At 34.0% G+C, this 24598-nt stretch overlaps 1 long non-coding RNA gene across 4 annotated transcripts in view; it reads right to left on the reverse strand.

Annotated features, from left to right (window-relative positions):
• Window positions 1-24598, reverse strand: part of LOC137852146 (uncharacterized) — a 102961-nt gene that overhangs the window by 49688 nt on the left and 28675 nt on the right. For 3 of the 4 annotated variants that reach the window (XR_011093674.1, XR_011093675.1, XR_011093672.1), the window contains exon 2: window positions 7641-7746. This is a non-coding gene — a long non-coding RNA (uncharacterized lncRNA). Of the gene's footprint in view, window positions 1-7640; window positions 7747-9856; window positions 10013-24598 lie in introns of those variants that run through there. The other variant, XR_011093673.1, reaches the window with a different exon arrangement.

Here is a 24598-nt window from a genome sequence, read left to right on the forward strand (position 1 = left end):
AAGCAATGGGGAAAATTCATTCTTGCAGGAACTGCAGCTTACTAAATATGTTTAAACCAAATTATATAATTTATATTGCTATCAGTATATTCTGGATGTTTCATTGTAATTTCTAACTTTATTACTTCATTTCCTTTTGAAGTACATCCTCCACCACCCCCCCAACCCACCCCCACAAAAAAATATATATATACAGTATGATTCATGAATTAAATTTCCAAATGCAACTAACATTTAGGTCATTAAAAGTAGCTGATTAAGCTGTCATTGAGAAAATTGACATTGCTGTTCAGACAAAAGAAAGACTTGCTATACTTTGTGTTCTGGGCAGTGACAGGAACAGTGCCTGTTTTCCCTGTAATAGTCTCAGGCAGAAGTAACACGCTTTTTATGTCTAGTGCTAAATTTGTTATAAAAATAACTGTAACACTGCTGGCTACACATCCTGTGCCAAACATAGTACCTGATATAGATTTGCCACTATTAATCCAGTTAGTGCACACACTTTTGGACTGCCCTGGGAATCTTTCATTCAATAAAAAGGAGAGAAGGAGCAGAGTATCCCAGGGATGAGTTCTCCCATTCCTCTGTGCTTAGAGGTGAAGCCTAAGGAGGAAGACTACCAGTAAAGGATAATGATGGAGTCAATAACTGCTTGGAAAACTCAACAGATGCAAGTCCACAGCACCTGCCAAGTTGCATTCAAGGGTGCTGAGAGAACTTTCTGATGTGTAAGGCCACTTCTTATATCTTCCAAAGGTTGTGGAGAACACAAGAAGCTCTCTTTTCAAAATAGTCCAAAAATATAGTCTAGGGAACTATAGGCTGGTCACCCTTATTTCAGTCCCTGGTAAAATTGTAGTGTGAACCTTTTTAGGCCTCATTTCTGGGCATATGAGGGAGAAGAAGGTGACCAGGACCAGTCAGCATGGGTAACCATGCTGGTAAACAAGTGCAAATCATTCCTGACACACTTGATTGCCTTCTATGATAAAATGACCAGGAATAAGGAAGATGGGAGATTGGTGGGTGTCACAGAATCACAGAACTGTAGATGGAAGGGACCTCAAGAGATCATGGGTCCAACCCTCCTGGCAAAGCAGGTTCCCTAGAGCAGGTTGCCCTAGAGACGTCCAGATGGGCCTTGAATATAGCAAGGTATGTCTCACACAATATTCCTTTACTGAAGGTGGAATTTTACAGTCTGGGTGAGTTGACAACTGGATGGTTAAAAAACTAATTAGATAGGCTCAGAGGACAGGGATTGATTAGTAGCAAGTGGAGTATCACAGGTACCTGTCTTGTGATCTGTCCTCAACATCTTTAAGAGGAAGATGGCAATGGAGTACATACTGTATAGAGCTCTGATGGGCTCTATATAGATGCCTCCTCCACTCTGGAGAAGACAAATGAATATGCTCTGAATAGGTATGCAGGTGACACCCAATTTATGGACAAAGATATATGTTCAAAGGTAGGGCTGTCATCTGTCAGTCTGTGCGCAATAAAAGGAAGTAGTAAAACAGCTGTTTTCAGTTCTCATGAGTTTCACATTTTCCTTATTTCTGAATCACATGGGATAAATTCCCATAGTTCTAATCTGACCTTTTAGATAGAGATGAAATACAAAGGAGAACTTAGACTCAAGCTGATACATTTTGAATAGTTCTGAGTTGAGAGCAAGAACAGCTACCAAGCTTGAGCAAGTATTTTCTCAGAATTTGTGTATCAGCCCATTTCACATTAATTAGACCAAAGCTTGCAAACATTGCTCATTTATTCAGTCACTGCTTGCTGACTACTAAGTATCAAAAAGCCCTCAAATGAGTTTGCTTTCACCTGATTGCAGGTTTATTCATATGATTCCAGCCTGAAGGAAGGAAAAAAAATAGCTCTTAGAGAAGTTGTTTTCTGATAGATACAAAGTGCCTCATCTATCATATTTGTAAAATCCTACCTTGATAATTATTGACTCATTGCAGCTTATTTTTGTGAGAACCACGTTGTTAATAATGTATTATTACAGTGTAGACCTCAAAATAATGGTTAACATGCAGTTCTTTCATTAATAAAACAAATACTTTGAAATATGTTAAAGCCAAAATTAAATGCCAAAGAGGAAAAAAGATGCATGTGCAGAAAAACAAAAAAAAAAAAAAAAAGTATAAAATATATTTGGGAAGTCAGCATAAAAAAAAAATCTTCATACATCTTTTTTATTCTTCATAAAATGTGAATACAATAGATCATTTTTATAATCTATATAAAACTTATCATATCTGTAATTATTTACAAAGTGTAACCGTAACACACACACACTAGTCGATCTTCTACCAAAAGCAAACTTGCCAATGCCTAGCCCATGAGCCACATCTCACTGATCGCTGCTTCTCTGGGACAATGATGATGAATTCAATGATGGAACTGTAGAAGTGATCCTTTCCAAGATTCCTTCCCAACTCAGAGAAAATTTGTGCCTATGAACCAGATTTACAAAGTGGACTGCAGACAGTCTATTCTTGGCATTCCATATGTCACATCATAGATTTCAGGACAAAGGAGTACAACCTTTCTCAACTCCTACCACTCCAATGCCATTTCTAAATTGTGCCCACAGCTGATCTTGCCTACAAAAAAAAAAAAAAAAAGCATTTCCCAGTTGCACAGCAATTTCAAAATTGTTATTGAAACTTTAACCATGATGCCATGATTCAAAAATTTTTAAAACATTCTGGGGTCACAGTATTGGAAGGTTATTCTGCTCTAACAGTTCTTGTATCACATCTACTATTGTGGTTATATCTTCTTCCACTCCTAAATCTGATATACATATCTTTTATGTGGAAAGAAGAGATCCAGCCCTCCCAAATTCCATGTGGACTGGCCTGGCTTTTCTAGTTCCTTCAATTATTATGCATAATATCTTAGATCTAGAAAAAACATTGAAGAACTTTTTTTTTTTTAATATAATTTATCCTTTCTCCAGAAATCCCTTAGATAACTGGCATTCAAGTCTTTCCAGTAAAGCAAGAATCAGTGACAGAAAACACAATCACTTGCTAGTGTACAAGTAAGGCTCATCTTCTAATGAAAAAAAAAATATTATGTGACCACATAGTTAAACTATTAAACTCTGTGTTAATAGTTAAACTATTAAACTCTGTGTAAGGTATGTAAACTCATACCTTAAATAAATAAATAAATAAAAACTAATTGAGTCTTCCTGACTAACTTAATTCTAACATTGGATCTATATTGGATTCAACCTTTACAACCTAAAAAATAAAAAAAAAGAAAAAGAAAAAAAAATAAAAAGAAATACCCTCTTGCAGAATCACACTGGTATCCTTCTGGCTTACAAACAACTTTGGGATCCTATTACAGCACTCTGGTGAATGTCTGACTGGCTATTCCATTTGGTGGAATAGCCACTTGGTGGAATGTGACATCCTTGTTTCACAGCTGTCAGTTCACTGCAGGGAAGGGACGTGAGGGATATTAAGATTTAGGAATCTTAATTTTTTTTTTTTTATTATTTTTTTTTTCAATTAGAGACAACCTTGTCATTGTCTCCACAAGCCCAAACTCCTGCTTGCATCTTTGTCTTCATCCAAATCCAAGGCTTTCTCTGGTACTGCCAATAACATTTCTATTTGGTTAGAAGAATCTCACAGTGGCTTAAGAACACAAAGTGATTAGTCTCACACATAAATCGGAATGTGGATATGCTCCCAGTGGAGTTGCTAAAGCTGAGTAACTACATGACTCCTCTTCCATGGTGTGAATAAGTCACATGCCTCAACAGAGAGTGCTAGCAGGGTGGAAAGTTTATACCCTCTTTTACTGGATCTCTTCCTATTTTCTATTTGTTTATTATTCAGTTCTGAGGTGCTTTATATGATCTCAGGCAGGAAGTTGAGACAAAAACAGTGGTTAAGAGCTAACACATAACATTGCGCTCATCTATTTAATTCTGCAGGACTGAATATGAAATTTTGTATTTAATTTATATATAGTTGTCATGTCTATGCACAACTGAGTATATCAATAGCAAAAGCAGGATACAAGGAATGCAGTTTAAATAATCTGAAACTGTTTTAAGGAAGGCATCTGGAAACTATCTGGGAATAACCCATAAGGGTAAGAAACTCATAAATACATAATGGAACAACCTTGAACTGAAGTAGAAGATAGGAATCCTAAATGCATCAGATAACGACCCAAGTCAAGTTGATAGTCACATGTAGAAAATGAAAATATTAGATGATTCCAGATCAAAGGTAAAAACAGAGACTAACAAACATATAGATTTGTATAGACAAACGAAATGATTATGAGAACAACAACGGCCAAAACAAGCATGTAAAACTTGTGAGTGATCAGAATCTGAACAGCTCAAAGAAAATAATGGGAAGACAGAGACCAGACAGGATCAAGGGTTAATATAGTTAATAAACAAATAAATATCAGTAACAAGGAGCAAGATTCAAGTTCATAATGACAGGAATGGACTAAGGATCTAATTCAAGGAAGAAAGTACCTCTGTAAGAGAAAAGAACTGCAACAGAAGTGCAACTCAGATCTCTAATATATCCAGAAGCTGGACAGTGCATAATGCAAATGTGCTTTAAAAATAAATAAATAAATATTTTTTTTTGAATTAGTAGTGAAAGGAAGCTAAACACATTATAATTAATTTATTTGTGTATCTAGGTATCAAGTTGGAACAGTATTCCTTCTTACAGGTCAAAGGTAGCTTGAATTTGCCCACTATTATATATTATTATGTGACAAATACAGATGGAAAAGTATTCTCTTTTAACTGCCAGCTGAATACAGAGCAGTTAGAATTCCAAATACAACACAGAACGATCAATAGGAAAGGAACACACTTGTGCTGCCAGAAACACAAGAACAGCATCTGGGATAAGATGGTATGATAAACAGCTGATGTATAATTACAACATATTAAAGAATGCCAAACAACCATATGAGAGAAAGTTGGATAACCAAGAATCACAGCCCCAAAAATAACTTTGGACATACGGCATATGAAATGGTCAGGAGAGACAACAGTTATTATGCATGAACAGGCTATAAGATAGCTTGTTCTTATTTTGTGTTGTTTTGCGCAGTTTCAAGTGTCATCTTGTCCAGTATAGAAACTACTCCAGTAACGAATCTAGTTTAGAATGAAATATGTGACTGTTTGATATGGAGTGACTTTGTGTTTTGCCTGAGTCTGGAGCTACCACTAAAAACACTGGGTGATCTTTTTGACACCAAAAGAGACTGAACTGCAAAAGTCACTGCTAGTGGGAACAAAAGTTTGGAAAGAAGCAGCAGACTGTCACAAGCTTTACACAAGTGTTCTGAAATCCTCTGTCAGTTGCTAAAACTTCTAAGATTCAGGAAGTTCTAAAGTAATTACGATTCACCTACTTATTTCTCTTCAAATAAAGTAAACTATTTTGATTTGTTAACAAACTAAAAAGAATAAAAATAGAAATAAAAAAAATAAAAATAAGTGTCACCCTAAACAGGTGTTGTTCCTGTGAAAACTTTATTTTTACCTTTCTTGGAGCTCTTCTACTGAAAATATCTCAGAAGAGATGTTACATTTCCTGTTAAGGAATAAGATTACTAAAAAAAGAAGTTAATAATTATTTAAACTTTGGGTTTTATTTGTTTTTTTCTCCTGACAAAACCTTGATGCCTACTAAAAATTTTACTATATCTACTTTAGTTAATTCAGATTTATAATAATCTGAAATATTCAATTGTTGTTTTTCTGTAGTTACTTATTTTGTCAAGCAGAAGAAAGTGAAAGACACTTAAGAATATTTTCTACTGGATGGGAAATGGAAGTATGTTACCATTTTTAGTCGCATGTATAGTCATTGTGCTATTTAATAGACAACAATTTGGTGTATAATTTGTAGTCATAGAAACTCTCCTGAAATTCAAGTCATTAGGAAAGCTATTTAAAAATGAAAATGCTATTTTTGCAGAACAGCACTTATTATTTACACAAACCAAAAATATAGTGAAAAATTTCAGAGCTTATGGATCTTTGCCATATTCTGAAATGAATAAAAATTTGTTTCAGAAATAGTAATGAGAACTATGCTCGTTTAACTCCTCTTTTTTTATTTATTTATTATTTTTTTTCAGTCAGAATAAGCAGGTAATAAAATAGTTTATCTCTGATTCAGCCTAACGATTTTGTGAGTGACTTATTTCTATTTTGCCACATGTTGCTCTCTGACATCAGTTTCTGAGTTGATCTGTGTGACCCATTTTGTTTTTGAATTTATCCCAGAGTAATCTGGACCAAGAAGAAAATAATTTCTTGTTAGTTTACGAGACAATCACTGATGTGAGAATTCCATCATCATCTACATAGCCTCAGTCACAATTACAGGTTATTAATCTAGGCTGAAAGAGAAAAACAGAGATATTTTGGCTTTATTTTCAGATTCAAAAACATATATATATATATATTTATTTAAATCAGTAATATATAGAGAGAGACTATGTGTGTTTTTATTCCAGTCATTTGCATATTTTCCTACTAAATAAAATACTAGAAATGAAGATCTGAATGGTTTTTGACATAATAGGAGAACACTAACTCACCCCAGATAACATTCTGTCACTGTACCATAAGTGGTGCAGATGCAGTTATGAGGCCAGTAAGTACAAATATCATCACACACAAGTAATCACATTTTCTCTGTGTGGCATAGAGAGCAATCATCTACGAAGTGTAAATCTTTTCCTTTCCCACTAATCCATCTGGGTGTTCACAAGGACTGAATAAATTGTTTATTCATCATAAAGATTAATTTCAGCTGGTGCTGCTTTGCTTTCTGTAATGAAAGGGAAAAAAAAATAGCAAAATAAAACAAAATACAACAATCTTTAACTGAAAGAGCAGCTTCGCCTCTCTTATTCCATGCAGATGGTGCTGTTTACCAGTTATCTCTCAGAGCAGGGAGGAGACCAAAGCCTAGATGAATTACAGCTGGTTCAAACTAATCCAGAGAAAAGCTGAAGTTAATGAGGAAGAAAAGAAATTTGTCAAAATGTGTGATTACCATGATCTCACAGCTAGTCAAACTACAGCCCCACTAATGGTCCACTCTGCATGCAAAAATCGTATCTTTGATACTCAAATCATAGTGGTGCCAAGAAAGTTTTCTTCATGAAATGTTTACAAACTAACCCTTCTTTAATTTCTTAATTTCTGATTGGGAAAAAAAAAAAATCTTTCCACTTGAGAGTTAATCTTTTTTTCTATTTTTTTTTTCTATCTTTTAGGACATCAGAACTAGCTGGGTCACTCTACTGGCTTTAGTTGGAAGGGGAAGGTCGTGCAGGAGCTGCAACTAAGCTTTGTTATGAACTGGCAGCTGCAGAGGAAAGAGACAGGGAAGTGAGCCCAGTCCAGGTATTCTATAAGTCACAGTGTCCCTCACTTTATTTGCTTTATCTGGACAGATTCACACCTATAGACTTTACTCAGTCAGGAAGGTAATCATCTATGGCTACTTAGTCTGAGAGACTGACCAGGCAATGTTTCTTGGTACAATTGCAGATGAATACCAACAAGAAGTAAGATAACAAACATCACTTACATCTGAAAGGGTACAGATGGCTCTGTTCTATGCAGGGTGCATGCCTCTTCATAGCATAGTGACTTGAAGGAAGAATATGGCAGTAGTTTGACCAAATATTCAATTGCTGTAAATAAATGAAGAGCAATTTAAAAAATCAGGGAGGGAAGTAATCAGCTGCACACGTCTGTGATTTCTGGGTGTAAGGGATTTGTCTTTTGGTAAGCTTCCACGTGAAACTGCTGGCTGCCAGCAGAGCTGTGGTGCAAACAGCAGCCACATCTGTGTGAATTAGACTTTGCTTTTCAGAAGCAGCATTTCTAAACATTAGCAGAGAAATCTCCCCTTTCTCTGTTGTATAATACAATTCAGTGTATATAAAACACATTATTGTTCTTGGCAGAATAAATTACTAATATTTTCTTAGCCACCAAAGTGAACATAAATATTTGTTTTGCACAAAAAAAATAATAAATAAAAAAGCATATGGATTGTCATGCACTTACTTTGCCTCAGGTACTCAGGTGGTTTTGGAGCACGCTGACATAAGATCATAACCTTCCCTACATCTGAATGTCCTTTTCTCCTATAGCTAGAGAGTTTATGCATTCCTTAGCACCTACAATAAGATTTTTATTTACTGATTAGTAAAGTGAGAAGTCATAGTTCCTAAGCTTAAATGCCACTGCTGGAAGGAGGCAAATGTCACATTCATATTAAGGAAACACATGAGAAAACACATAGTGATGAAAGGAGCTTGGGCTAGACACGAGTAGTCACCTTATTGACTTCCAGGCAATTGCAAGAGTTAAGAACTGATGAGATAAAAAAAGTTGCTAGTACTCATTTCATGGAGACTGGTTTAGACAAACATCTGTGAGGAATCATTGATCCTGCCTTCAGGCAAAGCAGCGGACAACTTGACCTCCAAAGGTCTATTTACAGCCCTATTTTCTATTTTTATATGGTATATATATGGTATATATCACTATAGTATGATGAGACCTAAATTTCCTTAGGAGCATCAGGTGATTGAGTAGAAGCCTTCTTGCTGAGTTAGCATTCAGGCTTAAAAATATTATTTTCACTATTGGCTGTGTAAACATTTTTTTTAATCTGAATTTTTATTGCTTTGATTATTTTTCCATTATGCCAGCATAGGCGTGCACTATGCTGAATATCTTCAGGCAAGGTAAGTTCTCAAGAAGAGTATTAAAAATTTTATTGGATTAATGCATATTTTTCCTCATATTTTGTTGCCTGCAGAAAATATTTTTTTTTCACCCTGGCCGTACTGATTCTGAAGTAAAACAACTTTAGGAGTCTGAAAGTGACAAGGAGAATAGACCCTACTTGCAGAGAGACCTACCCTTTCTTTATTGTAGGGTATCCATATTGTATTGTAGGACAGCTTGATTTTTATTTCCTATTTCAGTTAAAAAAGAGAGAAAAAAAAAAGAGAGAGAAAAAAAATAAAAAGATGCAATTGCATACAGATAGCTCTCCATTTATCCAAAAGGATGTTATTAGGAAAAAAAAAAAAAAAAAAAGTAACAACATATAAAAAGTTTCATTATATATATATATTTATATGTATATATATGTATATATATATATAATTTTATCTTCAAGTTGTTGTTCCTTTATAAAGAATTAAAATACTGGCATTCCTTGACAGGCAGAATGATCACATGATAAGATTACATAGATAAAATTACATTCGTCATTTTTCACGCATAATTAAATACAACAAAAGTAATATTTTTAATAGATAAGCAAGCACACAATGGGTAATTATGTGTATGGAGCTTTCTGTCTTATAGTGTATAGAGCTTAATTAGACCTTAAGGGACAGTGCAAATTTGCTAATCATATGTGCCAGTCACAACCAACATTTTGTACCAAAGTTCCAGACTCCTGTCTACATCTGCACATAATTTACTTATTAGTTTAAATGCACAATTTCAGCTCTTTAACATTCAGTTTTGATTGGTTTTGCTGTATTAATGGGATAATAACATCATTCATAATCAATGTTCTCCAAATGTAAATGATTTTAATTGTTCACACATAATAGCGTTCTCTATTAAAAAACACATACTGATGCCTAGCTGCAAAAATTAATTTGCTGTGTTTGTTACTATAATGAAATAAAAGTTATTCCAATTTAATGAATTCAGCAGTAGATTTCATAACTTCATTATGAACGCAAACTCAATTTTCTGAGGGTAACTTACCATTAGTTCAAATGAAAAGATTCATTCTCTGGAAAATTCAAGAGTCACTGGTTCTATTTATTGGGGTCAATCCAATTAATAAAATGAGAAATATTTAACAATGCCATGGAGTGAGTATTGCAACATGGAATTGAAAGAATTCTTCCTGCATCTTGAATTTCAGAGTTTCCCCAGCTGAATTGCCATTAAAAAAAAAAAAAAAAAAAGTTTCTCAAGGGAGAATACAGAGAGAAAGAGAGAACAGCATTTAACTATTTTTATGCTAAATTATTATTATTATTATTGCATCTTCTCTTTTATCAACCTGAAATCAGTGGCTCTGTTTTTGTCCAGCAGATCAATTGAATAAAATGAATTACTGAATTCTAAAAGTTTATACTTTTAATGCAATGATGTGGAAAACATCAACACTGAGGATTACTTAATATGTGATGTACTTCTTCAGTGCTGGGCATAAAATTGCAGATATTAGTTCTGAGATCTTGTGGAAAAAGCTAATATAGACGATGATTTTAATTTGATAACTGACATCTGACATACAGTTTTTGTTTATTTGTTTTTTTGTTTTCTAGGTCTTAAAACCATCAGTTATTAGACTTTGAGGCTCTGGGGATGAAACCGTGGGGCTACCAGAATGTGAGCTAATAGTTAAAATGAAAAATCTTTTCTTGAACCCTGATATCACAGAAATTCCTCAATTATTTCATATGTCCCATTTCCAATTAGCTTATTATTATTATTTATTTACTTAAAGAATATTTTTGGTACATGTCTGGGCTCCTAAAGTCCTTCCAATAAAGTAAGTCCCAACTCAATAAAACTTGTAGGTAACAATTTAACAAACTGTTTTATGTGTGGTTTTTTTGTTTGTTTGTTTGTTTGTTTGTTTGTTTGTTTTTATGCATCTTGGTATTTCTGTTCACAGAAATACCCTGTGCCTTTCCGGAACATATAATTTAGTTAAATATTGGAGTCAATATTTCATGTAGCAGGTCAGGATTAATAAAATAATGCTGTCTTCAGGCCTTCACACAGAACTAGGACTTTCACAATATATATTTTTTTTCACAGTTTTTAGGCTTTAATTCATACCTAACTACAAGCATATGGGTCATTCTTATTGAAATAAAGGGATTAAAAAGTCCACCCAATTAAAACTATAATGTGAAACTCCAACCTAAGGGTAGTTTACTATATTGAGTTACTCCTATGATTCAAGGGAGGATTAAATTTGGCTGGATTTAGTAGATAACATTTAATGCTAACCTTACAGGGCTGAGCTATGTCCGTTTTGAACAAATGGATGGGTGGTAGATTGAAGGGATTAAAAATAAGGCACTGTTTTCAGCTCTGACAGTGGCTACTTCACAAAATACTTCATTCTCATTCATCTTTCTGAAATCAGTTTTGTAAATTCATTAAATTAGGACTGTTCAAAAAAATCTGCTTTTTTAACATTTAGTCTCAGTGAATGGAAGCTTCATTCTTTTATTTTATTTTTTTTTTTTAATAACGCTTAAGAATGACATTCTTGGACACCCTCCAATTCTTGGTAGGGTGATAGATTTTTTTCTATTTATAGAGAAATGATATCACTTCAGTAGACTATCATAATTGTCTGTGGTGTTTTCAGATTATTGCATTGTGCAGTCATTTTCAAGTATCTGACAATTTTCATAAAAATCCCGTTTTCCATGGAATCTGGTTATTAGCACCAAAGCAATCATATTCATATATGATGGCAAAGCAATCATATATGTAGCAATTCATTTTGCTACATATGAATTTTATCTCATAGCAATCCACAGTTAAAGAAAAACACACAAAAAATATTCTCTCCTAAGTATACTCCAAAGACAAAACATTTAAAGTTATATTAGCATGGATAACTAATTCAAACTTTAATGGTTAAGTAAATATATAAATAAATAAATAAGCAAACTGTGTGCTTTCACACTGCATTTACTTTTGCTCTCATTTGTTTCCCTAAGGCATAAAAAAAAAAAAATACTTCAACTTATTATATTACCACCCTTTTCACCCCTCTCCAAATCCATCCATGAATAGCCCTTTCTCTTTTCTCCCACTACAATTTCATAAGCATCTGGTTGCTTCTCTCCTTATCCTATAACAAGAATCCAGCATATGAAAAATATTGAAAAGAATAGTTTTCATTCATTTAACTGGAGAAGTGTGAGAAGGAAAACATCTGAACAACCAAACTGCCTGTGTTACAAATTACATGTAAAGATGATTTCTGGCAAGATCTTTTTGTTCTCTTCTCCCCCCCCCTTCAATAGCCAAAGTTTTATTTCTTAACAAAGAACTAACTAAATAATCTAAAACATTCTTGGTGGTGACAAGAAAAAGAAAGTTACTTATATTATTTCCTGGTAGTGTCACATATATACAGTTACCAAAGGAGATCACAAAAAAAAAAAAAAAAAGTGAAATCACAAATAGTGATATAAATAACAACAATAATAATAATTTAAAAAAAAATGTCAATACCATAATAAGAACATTAATGAAATCAGTGGAGTTTCAAATGAGAACAGAAATATATATTAATGTCTTTCTTATAGTAGAATTAGAAACTAATCTTTTGCATAAGCAAATGCCACTCTCTAATCTGAGCTACCCTTTGTAAAGCTGCACTTCCTGAGATTGATTTACACACAAAGGTAGAAGAAAATTTTAATTTTATACTTTGGTCTTCTGTGTTTTACAGAGAGAATCAGTCTTCAGGCTCTAGTGGCTTTCTAGCTAAATTCTACAAAACTTTGTAGTACATTTTTAAAAGTAAGTTTTGTGTAGGATCTATAATAAGGCATTTCAGGTCAATTCATTAATCAGTTCTCTTAGGACTGCTTTAATTACAGTGTTCTGAAACCAGAGGGAAAATGGTAAATGCTGTAGCACCAACAGACCAATATTGTTAATTAATATGGATTGGAACAGAAAGTGTTGACTGAAAAGGCTTAGATGAATTATCGGAGGGACAATGAATTATGATCAAGAGGGATTTATTAAAAATAGACCTGCAAACAATACTAAAATCCTATGCACTTTCTTTAATTCACTTACAAACTTTGCAAACAGTAATTAATTCTCCAAACATTTTGACAGCTTAAGTAACTATTAGTATTAAGCACACTGACACTTTTTCAAATTGAGAGGCCTGCCCTAAAAACAATACTATATCCTTGGGAAAAGATACTATTTTGTTGTTGTTGCTTGCTTGTTTGTTTTCTTAGTTTTAGTATGCCGGGCCTCTTTCCTTTAGAACCCAATCCAAAACCTACCAAAATCAGCAGAAAACATTCAGCTGACCTCATGGGGCTTTGAGGTGCCCACAAGGAGACAAATCAGACTGTTAATCAGGGCTATTGCCAGAAAAAATATTAGATTGCAACAATACAAAAAACCTGTGGTATTGTGGGTAAGGACAAATTGTCCTTTCTCCTTCTTCAGGGTAGTTCTTGGATGGTAAATGAAAATCTCAGGGGAAAAATACATTTTATGATGGTTTCCCCCTACAACACTGGATTGGTGCCAAACTGTGGTATGACAACATATCATACACTTTTTATTTTTTTTATGAAAGAAAAAAGTAAGATCTAAATGACAACTTTTCCAAAAGTATTGATGACAACTCCATCTAACTGAATTCTATTTTGTGCCTCTTTATAATACCTCATATTTTTTGAAGTATTACATTAACTTATTAATTCAATCACTCTTTTTATGCATATGCTTATTTATATGCCAGGAATGATTTGATTTGCTTACAGGTTTTTGTTTTTGTTTTGTTTTGTTTTTCTGTATACTGTTTTAAATACACAATGCTTCACTTACAAATGTGGTTACATTTTGGTTCTAGTGATGCCTCTAAACATAAGACACTACAGGACAAAATCTTTACATAGATATAAAAAAAAATTAAAAATCACTTTGATTTTTTTTTGTAAAAAAGTCACGAATGCGATTTATTCTATGATCTTTTAGTATGGAAAATGTTTTTTGCAAGATGTATTGTTACTATGACATGATATTTATACGTTATTAAATTCCTTTTGCTTTGATAGGTAATTCAATCTACCAAGTAGCTCGCAATGATTTTTTTCCAAATTTTACCTCATATGACCATTTCTGGATGAAATGCTTTGATTACAGGGCCAAATTGAGAATTTAGAAATCCAACCTTAAATGAAAGTCTATCATATGACAAGTTAAAGTATATGGAAAAAATAATAATAATAAAAACAAGTATGAACTAACCATGCATTTTTTTAAGTATGCTATTACTTTAGCCCAACCTATGAGTACAAAATTTTACTAATATTTAAAAAGAGTCCTGGTATCAAAAAGGTTGCCGCTAACCTGGAAAAATGGAGCTCTGATTGGTCACCAGAGGGCACAAAATGCCTTTGAATGAATGTAACTGGAAGATGTACACCAAGATGTTCATACTATGTCCGTGAAGCTAAGTATGTAAAATCCCATTTTTTAATGTTTAAATAACACTTTGTTGTGTTCATAGGTAAACAGTACAACATATGTATATAGTACAATAGGTCTGAGCTCTCATTTGAAATTAGGCAGCCATATGTCTTGTTGAATAAAGCCAAACCAATCTATACAAAATGTTTTTGCTCTCTTCATTTTAGAACTAAACCCCAACTTATGAAAACATGTCTGTAACTTTAAGGTATTCATGGACAGATCCATACCATTAGTGTCATTATGTGAGGCTGGACCCATTCCTTATTTCAAAGGTTGAACGCTTGTCTTTCTACCTGGGGTGAAAGGAAAACCATAAGTAGTATTTCTAGTATAGTGAGTTTGTTTGTTCTTATATGTGAAGATGCTTTTTCACAGGCTCTTTCCAACACATGCTTGTAACTGACATAACTGTCCTTGTCTGTGTTGATCTTTCACCTTGCTTTGTGGTTAACAGGAAGCTAAGAACAGCAGTATCACAGGCTCTGGCATGATACAGAGCTTTATTATATATATATTTTTTTTCAATTCTTTATCTGCTTCTTGCTCCCTTTGGCTAGCTTATGCTATCCATGCCTACGTAAAGCACTAGGTTTAGGACTATGTTCACTTACAAGTTCTATGGTCAAGACGAGGTGGTAAACAATTTAATTTATAAAATATTGCTTATCACTCTTCTTTTTGCTAATGTGGCTGTGACTATAAAATAAGAGAGAAGCCCAGCATGAATAATGTATAAATTTCTCCCTGTTTATCTGAAGATGAAGTGAAATAAAATATAGTGAGGTCATGGGGTAAAGAATTGAACTATTGTACTGATGAAAAGATCTGGAAAAAAATGTGTAGTGGGTATAAACAAATCCTCTACTTAGTTCAGATTGAAGCCTGTCCAGCAAATTGTCAAGTTATGAAAATATACTGAGCTTTTACTTCAAGAATAAAATCCACTTGTGAAAACAATATTAGCAGAATCACACTTGTAGAATGTGGATACATGGTCCTAATGTTAATGATTGTTTCACTGTCTGTTGTTGGCACCAATGACATTAAACAGCTATTAGTACCAAAAACTTCTCTTTAGTGTACTCAAGGCCTTTGCTTACGGTGCTAAAAGTCCACGTTTCGGTAAGCCCCTGGTTATTACAGATGCACTCTACTCCAAGATAATATCAACACCATCCAAGATAATATCAACACTATCAGGTAGAAGAAAGGAGGCTGTTGAGTTTTTCTCTTTTTAGATTTCAGTATCAAATGCTGTGCTGAACTATAAGGCAATTCCCTTAGGTGACTTGGAAAGTCTTCCAAATTAAACATGTTGTTAAACTAGATTAAACTGACAAAAAACAGATAAGTCAGATTAAAGTCTGATCCTACTCCAACCTTAATTCACACTGCTGTAAAATTATATCATTACAGCACACAGAACAGTGAATTAAAGATGAAGTGCCAGCTTTAAATTTAATTTCCTCACATTTGCCAGTTTCAGATTATCTAGTGTTAACAACATGACTGACACTTCACAGGCATGCCTGAAAATAAATTCCTCTAATCCAGGTCCTCTCCTGCCAACATCTCAGTTGTCTCCCGGGCTCTACAAACTGGATAGATTGAGGACCTGGTGGAATAGAAGGATGTTAGAATACAACATTAAAACTAAGGACCACTAAGGCACATGTAGATTAAAGATGAGGAAATAGATAGATTCAGAATATATGTGATATGAGGAACTAAATGTCCCTTTGTTCCTACTTTTAAACATCACATCAGTAATACCTGTGAGAGATGTTTCCTTAGCAGGGCCAAAAATCTGGGCCTGTATTTCAGTAATAGGTTGAAAACCTTGGTTAAGGCATTTCAGCACAAGAGAGATGTCCACCTGCATCTTCTTCTCCCTTTAAATACTGTCAGATTCATGCACAAAACTAGGGGAGGTAGTTTAGCATTAAAGCCTACTGTCAAGTATTTGAAGCACTAAATATACTTATTCCTCTGCTTCACACATGTGAGGAGGTACATTATTTTTCTTGCTAGACATCCTATAACCCTCCTCAGATACTGCTTAGCTCAAATTATGTTAGCTGGACTCCATCTCCACATTCAGACCTGCCACAATGTGTAGTCTGCTATGGAGGGTGCTAAAACTTGATACAAAACCTCTGTTTATCTGAGTTCATTGAGATCCTCATTTCAGAAGTAATAAAACAGTGTTTTAGTTGTACATGACTCAAGAGATTTTCTTTAGTCTACATTCTACATTCTGCACTTCCAAGCATTAGTACACAGTATTTAAATACAGACCAGCCTGTTTCTAAAAAAAGTATCCTAGCCACTACTTTCTTCCTCAGGAAATTTTATGTTTTTCACAGTATCTTAAAAGGCGAGAGTAAAAGAATACCCCAAAGATGCTTGTGTAGTCTGAATGTTAGAAATTGTGTCTGGTTTCCTTCAAATGGAAAAAGAAGCTGAGGCCAAATTTGCAGTACCTCATTTGAGAGATCCAGTCACAGGACTAGTAGACAAAAGGTGCATTAAGAGAACAAAAACCCTTTCCTTCTCTGTGTTTTTATAAGATCCAGCCTACCAAAACTATTCTGAGGGATGTTGTCAGCTCAAAGTTCTTAAAGAAAATGAAAACAGTGATGTCTGTGAGCTGTCAGCCATGCAGCACTGTTGGGGCAGAAGCAGTTTTGGACAGGTCTACTGAAATCTTGCTTCCAGGTGACTGTGAAAGCTGAGTGACGGTTTTAAAATCTGCATTTTGGATTTCAGCCTTTATGTTATGTCTTTTATCTTTAAGCAGTCAAGTAGAGAGGCAGAAAACACTGAACAAATTGAATCATAGTGTAAGCACTTCAGATAAAATAGACCCTTCAAGAACAGACTTTAGGCCTCATTTCAGCTGAAGTGAGTGCCACAGAAATGAATGAGATGAGATAAAATGCAAATAACATTGGAAAAATAATTAAATAAATAAAAATACATGAGTAAATAAATAAATAAATAAAAATACATAGAGTTTCCAGCATTTTATAGTAAGATCTGAAATACATTCAGGTTTTGTTCTTCTAAGTAGCTGAATGAATAAAAACATATCAGTACTGATGCAGAAAAGATAAATACATTAATTAGGAGAGACATTTATAAAATTGGAAAATTCTGTTTCCATACATTTTTGTTCTATTTAAACCCTTATTTCATTTAAAGGTTTTATTTATGTGTTTATTGTATGTATTTATTTATTTGGAGGGGAGGTGTGGAAATATTTGCCAAGTCACACAAGCCTTGTCCAGGATGAATTGCTACCTCCCTACTACAATATGAACAACAGTGTACCCATTCATCTGTTTCCTGAACAGAGAACAAGAAAAGCCAGAAGCATTCAAAGTAAAATTGTAATTGGACCCTTCACAGTTCCAAAACCAATAGGAGCTAGAAGAAGAACATAACAATTCATTTTGGCTACTCAGTCATATCATTTGTTCTTCCTTGGACCTATAATCCAATACATAATGACTTTTAGAAATACAGGAAAGTTAGAAACTGAAACCAGATGCTCAGAACTCATAACACCTTTCCCTTATTTCCTCTGAGTTAAAATAAATAAATAAATAATCAGTATTTTTAATGTAACTTTCTAATATTAAAATTAAATCATGTTCTAGTAGCTGATTGCAACCATAACTCTTCATTTCCCTTCTTTCTGTTCTCAAGTGGCAAATTGATATGGCACAATGCAGAAATGTTTTCAAACACCCAGTCTGAAAAGCTTAAAGGGTATCTGTAACAGATTTGTTTCTGAAAACTTAGATGTCTGTAAAATATGTCCATATCTGTAAATTTCTGCAAGAAACCTAATCCAAGCAGATCTGAGCCAACATCTGTCTACAATATCACAATATCAGTTACTTAAGTCAGTATAATGGTCAAGACTCTATTATCAAGGGGAAAAAAAAAAAAAGAAAAAAAAAAAAAGAGGTGAAGTCAAAATGTATAATAGGCTACAGTACTTCATATAGACATTTGACATCTTGTCTTTAAAAGTTTACTAAAGTTTTTGTTTCTACTACTTCTTTCTCCTGTGAGAAATAATAGCAAAAGAAATGCTGAACAATTTTGTTTTGTAAAGACATTCAAAATTTTATATATTTTCTTTGTGAATAAATTATACAAATATAGTTTGGACTAAAAGCTTTAACAAATAGTTGTCCTGGTCAGCTCTATAAAAATGTATCTGTTTTTATTTATTTATTTATTTATTTTTACTTCATTAGAGTTACAATGCAACATATTTTTTCAGAGTACAAGGATTCACCCTACCAGCAACTCCTAAGAAACGTTGCTTCATAGACCATCAAGTAGATAGATAGATAGATTAGATAGATAGATAGATAGATAGATAGATAGATAGATAGATAATGTTTCCCAGTCACAGAGTGATGAAGCTGATTTATTTTCTGTAACTTACAAATCAATGCTGTCACATTTGTCCAGATGTTAATAAGTTCCATTTCCACATAACTTATTCTCTAAGTGGCTCAGGCACATAGAGAATGCAGCAACTGCCCAAAGGCAAAATAAACACAAAATATTCCATTTATTCTAGAATTTGCTGCCATGAACTGTAACAGTAAGTAATAGTAACTGTAATAAAGAGAGAGAGTAGTGTCAGACTTATACAGCTTATAGATATAACCTTTGTTTCAGTAGCACGAAATACAAAAGTATCAAAACGCAGATACAAAGACAGGTCCAATCCCATTTTGACTAGAGATCTTCTGATTAAATAGGTCCATAACATTAAGAGGCTACTAAACCACACTAAAAACCAATCACTACTTAGTTGATAAGGCAACAAAACACCTCTCTCTTCAATCCTACCTGTACCTGAAACATCCTACCTGTACCTCTTCATTCTAAGAAAGTTCTCGTGATAAACTTAGTATCAACAGGGAGTCTCTTCCAGATATATATATAATCCATCTAAATATGAAAATTTGAGTTTTAGCAGACTTGGTCCTTTCCAAAAATGATTTAATTCCTGCAATATATTTCTATCTTTTCTAGAAAATCCAGGGTATTGCATTTTTGGCTGTGAAAATAATATTAGAACAGAAGAAATATGTCTTTGTATGTCTTTCTGTTTGGAAATGTCAACGTGTTTCCTTTCTTTACAATCTAAACAAAGCATTTACAATCAGATTTCAAATCACTGTGAAGTTGTCCCTTTGTGCCACCTCATGTTTTTCCCAATTGTTTTCCATAAGCCAGTCTCTCCTCCTGACACTCAAATATATGAAGGAAATACTTATCAAGAAGAGAAATATCACTGTAACTGTCATATTGGAGATTTTGGATTTTCACTGAAAAGATTTCAGTATTCATATTCAGGATGGGTAAAGGGTGACCTTTTCCATTCACCTAGGTCTAGAGATAGAAGCCATTGTCACAGAGAATAAACCAACCAGAATCTTTCAGTCATCTCTGAAAGTCACATAGGAACAACTTCCCCAGTTATCACCCTTTTGAATGACCACCAGAAACAGAAGGAAAATCAATTAAGGCTCGGGAACAAAGTGGATTCCCATATCCACTGGGATTTTTGACAACATTTTTTATAGATATTGCTTTATTTCTGATTAATTTCAGTAACTTCCACAATCACTCAAGCTCCCTTGACTTCACAATAATTTTTTATGAATAACCATTTTTAAACAGGTGAAATTTGGATATTATAAGAAGGAATTGAAAGGGTGAAAGAGATAAAGTTTTGATCAGATGAGATTAAGCATCCTTTAGCAAGGATTACCTTAGTTTGCACTCCTATTAATATTTTGTAAGCAATTGCACGGATCAATTTTCAGATTTGTTCAAGATGAACCATTGGCACAAACTATTTTAAGCTGCCTTATAAAATAACCACAATAGATTTTGGCTCCACTATGTGTCTCTTCTAGTTTTCCAATGGGATGAAGTAGCTATGAAACACTAACACTGCACTGTGGTATGTTTTGAATGCATTTTTAAACTTCTTTTAGTGTGTAATTCAGGAGCTTTCAAACGTGGACTTCTGCACAGCAGACCACATTGTCTCTTACAGAGCCATTATGGTCTTCCTTGTCAATGGGAGCTTGCTTATTTCAAAAATAATATGCTCTGTGTGAGGGATATGATCCAGTTGGTAAGCAAAATAAAGACAGATGGCAATGTATTAACTCTGGTGTATTTCATTCCAAGGCACAGTTTACAGTTAAAAAAATCATGTACTAACAAAAATTTTCCCAGTTTTATTATACATGAAATTGTCTGTATGATATATAATGGGCAGGATTAGAAGGTGGATGGGTGTAAATTCATATCTCTATCAGTTTCAGTACTATGCTTTTTTATATCAAGAGAACCTTGGGTACATTACATAAATCTTTCACACATTCATCTAGACTCTGTATAAATATTACTACTTCACTTTATTCTGTTATTATTAAATGTATGTATAATTCAGCACATAAATAAGTCAACATTTTTATTCATGAGATTAGTTCTCTCTTGTGATGCCTAAAGCAAGGAGAGACTCTCTATTTTGGCAAAAAGGACAGTGGTCATTTTCCTCTACAGTTAAATACTGTACAGGTAAATAAAGATATCCTCCAAAAAAGCACTGGAGAAAATTGATGGGAAGGGATATTCCTTTCATCCATTTTAGACAAATATTTTCTCTTAGTTTGTTCTCACAGATAAATCTGGTAGGTATTAGAAATGGAAGTTAGCATTAAATAGCACTTAAGATGATTTCTAAGTATATTTTTCTTAAATGACAGTGATAGATCATCCTGTTTAGAAACCAAAGGCTACTTCAGGAATTCTATAAGCTGATTGCTGCTTTCTAATTAATTACACAGGATTTTTCAGTAATGATAGAAGAGTTTTTTTCAGTAATGTCCAGGGGAGGACAGCATTCAAGCTGATGTAACTGATATGTTGTATCAGCATTCAGAGGTCTGACACACCATCTAGTCTGTATGTTTTAGTAAAATATGAAACATCATGGAAAGGTTTATATCAGTTGCAACTTTATAAATACTCCCCATTAATAGGTTTCTGCGGGAGTTAAATATTTTTCAGTTTATGAAGTAACAGTAAGGAAAATACCACTTTTATTAGAGCATTGTTTGACCTACAGTGATGTGTTAGTTCTATTTAAGTTCACAAAATGATTAAAAATAGAAGCTGATTATGTTATGATTAAATAATAATAATAATAAAAGGAAAAAAAAAAAAAAAAAAGAAAGTCAGTGTAGGAAAGAAAACAGTTTTCAAATCCTTAATCTCATTCTACACAAGTGAAACTAGTTTGGTCCACCTGGTATTTCCCAGACTTCCACAACAGAAGGCATGAGAACAATATGAAAGGCAAACCTATTGGTAGTTGTCTTTAACAGATACCAGAGGAGCCAATACCTCTGAACAAAAGAAAATATAGATAAAAGTTTATCTTCTGATTCACCTCAGTGAATCAAATGTATCTGTGCCTTTGAATGGCAACTGTGAATCCTGCCCTTTAAATTCTATCACGTGCAGAAGCACTTTAATTTACGCCTCCTCATCGTTACAAACATAGGTCACTGAACAACATAATCTTTACTGGAAACAAAAGATACCTTACACTAAAAGAGAAAAAATAAACTAGCTGTTTTTACAGGAAAAATAATGTCATAAGATTGATATATGGATAACGATAGAACATGGATACTTCCCTTAAATGTTTTTCTGTACTGGGCTTACCCACATTTTGGAGCATTATGGGAAGATACTTCACATTTTCTATGACATGATGATTTCAAGCTAAAAGGTGACCATGGTAGCATCTGTAGCATCTAAATCAGGTATTTGTGTTTACCAGTAGGTCAATAACCCTCTCTGCCATTTTTGTAGTGAAGACTCAAATATTCACCACGTGTTTCAACAGCTGAAATGCCACTTCAGGCAGTATGATGCATCATTCATCTACAGCACCATCAAACCATCAAACAATAAATATTGGCCAAAGTAAGTATGGCAAAAAGTAATGTCATTTACTTTAGGAAAAAAAAAAAAAAAAAAAAAAAAAGAGCAATGTGTAGGTTTTTAATTGCATTCTTAGGCATAGATGGTGGTCAAATAATAGATAATGTCATATTTCTTTTAAAATAACACTGAGAATAATTTTGGTATATAACAGCTTATCTATGAAAGGTAGCTAGGGATTTTAGTTTAAGGGAAATGCTCAAATAAATATAGTGGTTGCAATTCTTGAACCAAACTGAGACAAAAGTAACTTGTTCTTTGGAGATGGTGGAAAGCAACAGTACTTTTTCATGAGTCTTTTCTCTAAATGGAAGTGGGATGGAGAAAACAGGGAGACTTACATTTGGTTACACATGTGGCAGTAGATATGTCATGAGTAAAATGGTTGATACAATTAACCATGTGCTGACAAACACTGAAGGATGAACGTATTGCCATGACTTCAAACAAGGCTTTTAAATATTTGTGCTATTCACTTGTTTTCATTCTACCTGATCATTTGAAGCCGAAATTAGATGAGAAAAATTTTGTCAGTAAGACCATCCTGCTATGAATATGCTAAACTGCATTTTACCACCTCCAATTTGTAGCAGCAACACCTCTTCCACAACTGTCTTTTTTTTTTTTATCTGTCCAAATATATTTGCAACATATGAAATTTGCTTGTTATTCAAGTTCTTCAAGTAATAACATTTTATGTTTTTCATTTCCTACTTAAGAAATAATATGTGCTATAAGAAGAATGCTAGCTTTCTTGCTTCTTTTTCCCCTCAAATCCAAACTATCTGCTTTCTTTGTCTATGTTAATAAAATCTTAGATCTTATTCATAATCTTCTACGTTTTGCATCTCTTTTCCATACACTGACATAGCCATGTCTGTGAATAAAAAACAGAGAGGAGACATACAGTTTAAACATCTTGCTGTGGCAGAATAACTTTTCCAGTATAAGTTAAACATTCATGCCAGACCAACTAAGAAAAACTGAACTGTTAACTTTGAAGGGAGACCTTAAGAGGGAATAGAAAAATACCACTGCAGCCATCCAGTCTCTCAAAATATCATTGTTGTAATTGCCAGAATTATAGCTTGTGGTTACCTGCCACATTCTTTGGTGCTCAACTCATGGTTATTGTGCTGCCACAGTTTCAATCATGGGCTCAGAGCTGTTTTGCAATCCACATAATGCTATATGTACTGCATAGAGTACTGTGTCAAACAACACACAGGCCTTGAGACAAGCTGAGTTGAAACATACCCACATTACAAATGACATTTTAGATAAGTAGAAAACACTGCGCACTGGATGCCATTCCAAAGGATGTGTTTTAACCTTTGGGTCTTAACCAGAGTGTAATAACAATAAAAATAAACTGTACTTTGCATCTTTTGACTTCAGTACTCACAAAACGGGAAAGAGAAAAATAAAAAGAAAAAAAAAATAAAAAGAAAAAAAAAGAAAGACTTCCAACATATGACTTGTTTCCCAGATTTTCTTGCTACTGATAATGAAGGCCACTTAATAGAAATCATAGTAGGCACTATATTCATACATAGGTCATCTATGTCACACTGTTAGCCTTTTTAAATATCTTGGTAATAGCAAAAGTATTAAATATTTCCTGACAAGAAATTGATTTCCGATACCTTATTGTATCCAATTTGTAAATTCCCTTTTTTTTTTTTTTTTCTGTCAAGTGGTTAAATCAGGGGGAAGTGTAAATCACAATGAATTGTGATTGACACACGCACCTAACTTGGTGTCATCTGCAAACTTACTGAGGGTGCACTCAATGCCCTCATCCAGATCATCGATGAAGATATTAAAGAGGACCGGCCCCAGCACCGAGCCCTGGGGAACGCCACTAGTGACAGGCCTCCAACTGGATTTGACTCCATACACCACGACTCTTTGGGCCCGGCTGTCCATCCAGTTTCTAACCCAACGAAGCGTGCGCCAGTCCAAACCAAGAGCAGCCAGTTTCTTGAGGAGAATGCTGTGGGAGACGGTGTCAAAAGCCTTGCTGAAGTCAAGGTAGACCACATCTACAGCCTTTCCCTCATCCTCCAAGCGCATCATTTTGTCATAGAAGGAGATCAGGTTCGTCAAGCAGGACCTGCCTTTCATAAACCCATGCTGACTGGGCCTGATCGCCTGCTTGCCCTGCAAGCGCCG

This window comes from Anas acuta, chromosome 2 (genome assembly GCF_963932015.1).
Source record: "Anas acuta chromosome 2, bAnaAcu1.1, whole genome shotgun sequence".
NCBI classification, from domain to species: Eukaryota; Metazoa; Chordata; class Aves; order Anseriformes; family Anatidae; genus Anas; species Anas acuta.